Genomic DNA, 8,222 nt, shown 5'->3' with positions numbered 1-8,222 from the left:
CTTCTCCCCCCCTGCCGCCTCTCCCCTTCTCCCCCCCTGCCGCCTCTCCCCTTCTCCCCCCCTGCCGCCTCTCCCCTTCTCCCCCCCTCCCGCCTCTCCCCTTCTCCCCCCCTCCCGCCTCTCCCCTTCTCCCCCCCTCCCGCCTCTCCCCTTCTCCCCCCCTCCCGTCTCCAAAACACTTTCAAGGACACAAAACACAAGGGATACAAGTGTTTATTTTAATTTTATTTTCTCTTCTTGAAGGCTGGTTAGTTGGTTGCACTTCTTTAGCCTTCCTTAGCTTAGTTCTACGCTGTTCTAGCTAAGTGTAGGGCCGCCTCGTGGAGCAGCAGGCACCCAGCCCAAATGGCCCAAAGAAGCCGTGGCAAGGGGCCGTGCTCAGCGCTGCAGAGGAAGGCAAAAAACCCCCGGAGACGCTTGCTGTCCCACCTGGGGGAAAAAAAGCCTTCCTCCCCCCAGCTGCAGGGCACGAGAGCCCATCTTCCTGGTGCTTGAGCAGCAGGCAGGAACCGAGCCAAAAGGGCCCAGAGGAGCTCTGCAAAGTGGTCATGCTCCATGCTGCAGAGGAAGGCAAAAAACCCCCGGGGACCAGGGCCAATCTGCCCCGGGGGAAAATTCCTTCCTGACCCCAGTGCTGGCGATCGGCTGTTCCCTGAGCATGTGAGCCAGACCTGGCTCCTTGTCCCACAGGCTGCTCACGCCTCCCAGGACCTGCCCAAGCCCTCCCCTATCCTACCCTACCCTATCCTAGCCTAGCCTAGCCTACCTTGAACTGGAGCCCTCTCCCGGCCTCGGGAGAGTGCCCAAACGCCTCCAGCGCTGTCCTCGGGTCTGCGGCGCTGTCCCCCGCTGTCTGGTGGCTCCCGAGGACTCCCGGTGTTCTGGGGCTGCCGAGCAGAAGATGGCAGCGAGTCTCCTCGCCTCTTCCCCAGGCCCCAGGGCAGAGGAGATGCCCCGGCATGAGGGCCGGGGGTGCGGGCTGGGAAGCCGGGCTCACCTGTGGCTCCAGAGCGGCTGCTGGTCCGGCCCATCCCCGGAGGTGGCTAGCGGCGGCTGCGGGGGCGGCGCCGCTTGCGGCCAGGCGCCTGTTTGGGGGCTCTGGGAGAGCCCCCGGCCGTCCTGCGGCGCTTCGGGCACCACGGCGCCGCAGGCAGTCCGGCCGTGCTGCTGGAGGGCCCCTGCAGCCCCGCCTGAGGCGGATCCACCTCCATCGCCTCCTCCTCCTCCTGCCGAGGCGGATCCACCTCCATGGGCTCCGCCTCTTCCCGGGGTGGGTCAACCTCCATTGGCTCCTCCTGCCTGTGGGCGGTGTTGCTGCTCCGGACAGGCAGCCGCCGTTGTTTGGGCGGCGGAGCCATCCCGGGGGGTCCCTGAGCCTCCTCTTCCTTCTTCTGGTCTCTCCGGCGCTGTTGTCTGCGGCCTCTTCACTCGGAGCCACGTCGCGGCTGGCACAGCTGGGCTCCAACTGCCATCACAGGGGCTCGTGGCGGCCCCAACGGACGCTGCGGTGGCCGGCATGGCGGCCCCAGGGCCACGAGGCCCCATTGCGGGGCCATTTTGCTCTGCAGTCCTGTCAGTGCTTGGATTTGGTTTGCCTCTGGCGGAACGGACTCCTTGGCCTTTTGTCTTAAGGAAAGAGCAACAGCTGCAGATCTTTGGACAATATGCTTTACCAGCACGACAAACCTGAGAGTTGGATTGCAGAATTCTACTCTGCTAAGGGATTCTGATATTTCTTTAGTGCCGTGGTGTTAGGAATGCAAAACGTGTTTGAAGAGACAGTGCTTTTTTGGCTCCAAGCCACTTCTATGGGTGTTGAAGCGTTTCCAGAAATCCTTCTTGCAACAACCCTCTTGTGAGTTCCAGACTTGTGAGTATTATTTCTGCTTGTTGTTGCTGTTTAATCTTTTGTTTGCTGAGGGAAAACTTGCTGTAAGATCTGTGAGCAAAACGTGTTTGCGTTTTTGGAATATTTGCCAGCTGAGTGGGGTCTCCCTTGGACTTCATCTCTAGGGGGTGATGGGTTCAGGGCAGCCGTGCCATAGAGTAGCAGTTGCACGACTGATACTTGTCATCGGGTTCCTAATCGGTAGCCTTTATTTTGCGTGGGTTGTGTGTTGAACTGCTCAGTAGTTAGTTTGGTTTGACATTTCCCGAAGGTCTAGGCAAAGATGAAAAAAAGGAGTGGACTTAAAGAGAAGTATGTATTATTTTGTCATGCCATGTTGCTGTTTGAAACCTGTGTTGATTATTGGTGATATTCAAGAAATTGCCGAGACTTAGAGGGCAAATCTTGATGTGCTGAGCACAAGAGTGCAATGGATCTGTTTGGTTGCCAGGTAGCTTTCTTGACGCATGTGGCCAGTTTATCGAGATTGCACTGCACGCCTGAGAGAGTGAGAAAGATCCCCTCCCTCCTTCAGTAATTACCGTGACGCTAATGGGATGAAATACTCTTATCCATCAGCCTGGATGTCAGTCCAGCTCTGTCCCATCTCTGCCCCCCTTCCTCGATACGTCACATCTGTGGGCAGAGCAGTCAGAATGTCCTTGGCTCTCAGACCAGAGCAATGAAAAACATTAGCTCTGTGCTGGGGTGTTATCTTGTGTTCTCAAACTAATTCCAAATAATGACTGTGCGATCCGTGAAAAAGAAAGGTTTCTAACTCCATGAAGAAAATGAGTTCACTTTCAGTGAAACCCGCAGAATTTCAGGTATGGAGCCCTCAGGGCTCTGTCAGGGCTTTCTTTTCTCTTCTGCCTTCTCTTCCCTTCCCCCCTGCCGTTCCCCCTTCCCTCCCCCTTCCTTCACTCTTCCCTAAAAACCACTTTCCAGGACACAAAACGCAATGGGTACAAGTGTTTCTATTTTATTTTATTTTATTTTATTTTATTTTATTTTATTTTATTTTATTTTATTTTATTTTATTATTTTTTTAATATACTTCATTTTATGTTTTTTCATGTGTTGTTATTTCATGTCATTTCTGTTTCTAACTCTTTTTCAGAGCCAACGCTCACAATCCTTAACACAAGCCCATGTGTAGCCAGGAGCAGGCTGATGCATTCTTCAGTTTAGCTTGAAACAACAGCCCTTGCAGGCTGGCAAAGGCAAGTCCCAGAGCTGCAGAGAGCAGCAGCAGGAATAGAGGCCAAGCTTTCCCTGGTTCCTGAAGAGGGAGAACCTTGAGAATGAGGCGCGGGACTGACGGTGCACAAAAGAAGAGGTATGTGGTACTGTGGGGTCTTTTGCAAAGCATCACATGTAGCGATGACAAGCAGATGTTTTGCCTTGCGCACCTTGTTTGGCTGCTGTGCTTCTTGGGCAGGGTGCACGAGAAGCGCTCTGGTCCCTGCCAGGCGCTGGTGTTGCCCGCAGGGAGAGGTGCCGAGTGGCAGCTGCGAATCCTTCCTGTTCCTGGCAGGACACCAGTGGCTGCTCCAAAGCACCGGGTCCCCATGCAACATCTCTGCATGCTGTTTCCTACATCTACTTTCTTTGTCTGTGACTTGTTTGGGTTTTGCCTGTTTCTTTCTACCTTCTTTGGTGTTCTGTTTTTGTTGTTGATGTTGTTTCTATTGTTGTTGTTGTTTTGGTTTTGTTGGTTTCTTTTAAGTTGGTTTCATTTGGTTGGTTTAGGTCAGTTTCTATGAGTTGGTTTTGGTAGGCTTTTTGAGACTGGTTGTTTGACAGCGTATGACGTTGTTGGTAGGTTGTGTGTTCATAGGTCACTGCAGGCTGGTTGTTTTAGGTTAAGGTTTGTGAAGCTTGGTTTAGGTTGGCGGTCTTAGATTGCTTGTTTCAGGTTTGATGGTTTAGCTTGGTTTGGGTTGGTTAGTTCAGGTGGGTTGGTTTAGGTTGTGTGATGTGATTTTCTTACCGCTGATCTATGTTGTTTGGCCTCGGAGGTTTATTTTTCTTGGTTTTGTTGGGTTCTTTGGTTGGTGCTGTTTTCTGCCGATTCTTTAGCACTGGTTGTGTTAGTTTGGTTTAGGTTTCTGGTTTTAGTAGCTTGGTTCAGTTTGTTGCGGTCGTTTGAGGTTGGTTGGAGGCAGGTTCTTTGAGGGTGGTTGTGAGAGGCTGTTTGCTGGAGGCTGGTGGGTTCAGGTTGCTTGATGTAGGTGATTTTTGGTTGAAAGTGTCTTCCGTTGGTTGTTGTAGGTGGCGTATGTGAAGCTGTTTTCGTTGAGGCCGTTTTCAGTACTTTGGTTTAGGTTTGTTTAGATGATTTGAAGTTGGTTGGTTGGTTGGTTGGTTGGTTATTTTAGGTTGTTTCTTTTCAGTAGGCAGTTTAGGTGGGTTGGTGGGTGTCTGTGTTTTCAGGTAGGTTGGTTTAGGCAGGTTTGGTTTGCATAGTTTAGGTTGCTCGAAGGGTTTCTGTTGAGGTTGGTTCAGGTGGTTTGGTTTAGGTTGCTTTAGTTACTTTTTGGTAGGTTGTTTTAGGCAGTGTTATTTCCGTTGCATGTTTTGAAGATGGGTTCCTTCAGGTTGGGGTGGTTTAGATTGGTTGTTGAGGGTGCTTTAGGTGGTTTGGTTAGATTGACATTGTGTTTTGTTGGTTTTAGGTTGTGTCTGGGTGATTTGGATGTGACTGCAATCTCGCTGGGACCTGTGTCCCGCAACTAATCACCAGGCTCGATTGGGCTGTTTCTGCTGTCTCAGCAGATGTCCCCTTCCTCCTTCCCTGCTCCCCGTGTTTCCCTGCCTTGCTCCAAGAGGACGACCTTCCCCGCTAGAGGCGAACCACTGCTAGGTCAAGGGGATACGGTAGCTGCGCTGTGCTTGAGAACCTGCAAACAAGCTCAGGGTCCATTAGCAGGAGAACCTGGGGTAGTCAAGCTTCCAAGACTGCAGACACATCCAAGTGAGACACGGCATGGCTTTTAGCTTGGTGATTGTAGGCTGGTTTCAGTGGTTCTGTTTAGCTTTGGGTTGTTTGCTTTAGGTCATTTTGGTCAGGTTATGTCATTTGGTTTCATATTTTTGAGGTTGGTTTAGGTGGGTTGTTTTAGGTAGTTTTATCCTTGATCAGATTGTTTTGAAGTTGTGTGAGATTGTTTAATGGTTGTTTTAGGTTAAGATTGGTTGGTTTCGGTGTGTTTAGCTTGTTTGGTTACAGGTTGCTTAAGGTTGGCTGAGAAATGCCGGTTTCTGTAGTTTTAGATTGTTTTAGGTAGGATTTTTTAGATCATTTGGTTTGGGTAGGTTTGTTTTAGGGGGTTTAGGATGGTTTCTTTTGTTTGGTGTAGGTTGGTTTAGGTAATTTGTTGTAGATTGTTTAAGGTTCTGCTTAGGTTGTTGGTGGCTGATTGAAGTATTTTAAGGCAGATTGGTTTAGGTTCTTTAAGGTTGTTTTCGGTGAGTTGTTCTATGCTGGTTTGGGTAGGCTGTTCTAACTAAGTTTAGGGCCACCTCGTGGAGCAGCAGGCACCCAGCCCAAATGGCCCAAAGAAGCCGTGGCAAGGGGCCGTGCTCAGCGCTGCAGAGGAAGGCAAAAAAACCCCTGGAGACGCTTGCTGTCCCACCTGGGGGAAAAAAAGCCTTCCTCCCCCCAGCTGCAGGGCACGAGAGGCCATCTTCCTGGTGCTTGAGCAGCAGGCAGGAACCGAGCCAAAAGGGCCCAGAGGAGCTCTGCAAAGTGGTCATGCTCAATGCTGCAGAGGAAGGCAAAAAACCCCCGGGGACCAGGGCCAATCTGCCCCGGGGGAAAAAATTCCTTCCTGACCCCAGTGCTGGCGATCGGCTGTTCCCTGAGCATGTGAGCCAGACCTGGCTCCTTGTCCCACAGGCTGCTCACGCCTCCCAGGACCTGCCCAAGCCCTATCCTGTCCTATCCTGTCCTCCCTTGAGCTGGAGCCATCTCCTGGACTTCCGAGAGTGCCCAAATGCCTCTGAGCTGACGGACCTTGGGGGCAAGACTCCTTCCTGTGCCTGGTGGGACACCAGTGGGTGTTCCAAGCACAGAAGAAATTCCCTTGGTCTCTCCACTGCTATCCAGCTCAAAAGGATTTCCATCCATGAGCTGAGCTTGGAAGGTGGCCCTGCCAGCAGATCACCTTGCAGTCGAGAACCTCCAGCAGCCTCATGCAAGCTCTTCCTCCCTCAGCCCCTGCCCTGTGATTCCACCAGCTCCTCAAGTGCTTCCTGTGGGATGTGTTGGGGCTGCCCCCGGGCCGGCTCTGGCAGTGGACACGGGACCCGGCTGCTCCTTTTGATCCTGCTCCGGGCATTGTGAGTGCTGCGTTGCCGGGTGCTGGCATTGTGACACGGGGGTGACAGAGCCAGGCGTGTGCAGCCCCGCCCACCCCAACTCCGCCCAGCACCCTTGGGAGGAAGCCTTTGGGGTGCTGGCCCCAAATCAGTCCCTGTCGTCTACAAGACAGGGGAGTAATCAGCCTAACCGTGTCCCTTTTTTGCCAAAACACAGTGTGGATTTGTTGCCAGTCCAGCCTTACTTCCAGTACTTCTTCCTACAGCCCTGTTACGAAGTCCCAAGCTCCATTCAATAGAGTCTGGTTAGGCACTGGCAAAAACAGTGTTAGTCCTATACCATGTCTGAATAAAAATTTGTCCCACACCATTTTCCCCTTGTAAAAGAAAGGAAAACTAATATCCAAAATATCCCCAAACGTATTAAAATGACCAGCCATACATCAGTAAAAAGAAATCAATAATTCCATAAAGAACACTGATAGTCAACAAAAAACAAAGGGACAATCCACCGGCTGCTGATCCAGTGCTCTTTCCCGTGCTGTACTCTTTGCATTTCTTTCATTAGTGGCTTCGTGGTTGTTCCTGTCGCCTGCGCGCGCTGACTGGCACAGTCACTGTCACTGCCCCCGCTGGCACTTCATCCCCCCCTGCTGCAGGATGACACACCAGCCCTGCAGCTCCGCAGCGAGTCAAGCCCAGCGTTGCATGTCCCTGCCCTGGTCACGGCGAAGGGCTCCTGTGCCCAGCCCAGCAGGGCAGCGGCATCAGGTGGTTGCAAAGGTTGCATTTCACTCCAGGAGCCGAGAGCCGAGTTGTTGGGAGTGCCCTGGGAACTCGGCTCGTTTGAGAGTCCAGCCTGCAGCCCCGGGACAGCAGCAGCTGTCCCTCCTCTGAGAGGTGGGGGCGTTTCTGGAGGGAGCGTCACCCTCCGAGGCAGAGGACAGAGCTTAGGAAGGCTCGGTGCTTCTGGACTCTGACCCGCCACAGAATGTGCAATGGCTGTAGAAGTGGAAATACCGATTTTCTAAAGAGTGCTGTAGTGTTAAGAATGCAAACCGTGTTTGAGGAGACAGTGCTTTTTTGGCTCCAAGCCACTTCTATGGGTGTTGAAGCGTTTCCAGAAATCCTTCTTGCAACAACCTTCTTGTGAGTTAATGAGAAAATAGGGTGGGAGAAAAATCAGCACATAAACCAGCTGTGACACACAGCACTGAAAAGTCTCCACCGGACACTCCACGCACAAGAAAAAGCCCCATGTAAGGGTGGGCTGGCACAGCGGGGCCACCGGGCTGTCGGCAGCGGTTGTAGCGGCGGCAGCTCCAGGAAGCTGCCCGGCCGGAGAAGAAGGGACAGGGGGCGGGAAGAGTTTTCCCTCCAAGTCTCTCTCGGGAGCAGCCAAACCGCGGGACTCCCGCTCGTTCCCGCCTTTGCCGGAACACGGGGCGGGGCCGAGGAGCGACGGCTCTGCCATCCGCTCGTCGGGGCTGCTGGGCCGGTCTTTGCGGGAGGCGGTAGCGATTGGTCGGGTCTGTGTCCAGCATGGCGGCCAAGGCGAGCAGCAGCCCCTCTCAGCTGCTGCTGCTGCTGCTGCCGCTCGGTAACCGGCGCCGCGACGCTTCCGCGCTGTCCCGGTGCCCGGGCGGGGCTGCGCTGGGGTCCGTCTTGTGCCCGGCGGGCGGGCGGGGAGGGCGAGGCCGCTCGTGGGCACGCGTGGGTGGCGCGGCCGGCGCCGCCGCTTGGCGGGCAGCTGGAGCGGGGGCAGCGGGTGTGCCCGCCGGGTCCGGCGGTGTCGGCCGGTACGGGAAAATCCCGTAGAAGATGTTTCAGACTTGTGAGTATTATTTCTGCTTGTTGTTGATGTTTAATCTTTTGTTTGCTGGGGCAAAACTTGCTGTAAGATCTGTGAGCAAAACGTGGTTTTGGAATATTTGCCAGCTGAGTGGTGTCTCCCTTGGACTTCATCTCTAGGGGGTGATGGGTTCAGGGCAGCCGTGCCCTTCTCCCCCCC

At 53.6% G+C, this 8,222-nt stretch overlaps 1 long non-coding RNA gene across 1 annotated transcript; it reads right to left on the bottom strand.

The window, feature by feature from the left end:
• Positions 1–204: 204 nt before the first annotated feature.
• Positions 205–1,234, bottom strand: LOC309452970. The gene is made up of 2 exons (XR_014186667.1): positions 998–1,234; positions 205–887 (listed from the first exon to the last, which is right to left on the bottom strand). It is a non-coding gene; the product is annotated as an uncharacterized lncRNA (long non-coding RNA).
• Between the last annotated feature and the right edge of the window lie 6,988 nt (positions 1,235–8,222).

This window comes from Streptopelia decaocto (genome assembly GCF_964273445.1).
Source record: "Streptopelia decaocto genome assembly, contig: HAP1_SCAFFOLD_2428, whole genome shotgun sequence".
Lineage (NCBI taxonomy): Eukaryota > Metazoa > Chordata > Aves > Columbiformes > Columbidae > Streptopelia > Streptopelia decaocto.
This window is presented reverse-complemented; position numbering and strand designations above follow the sequence as displayed.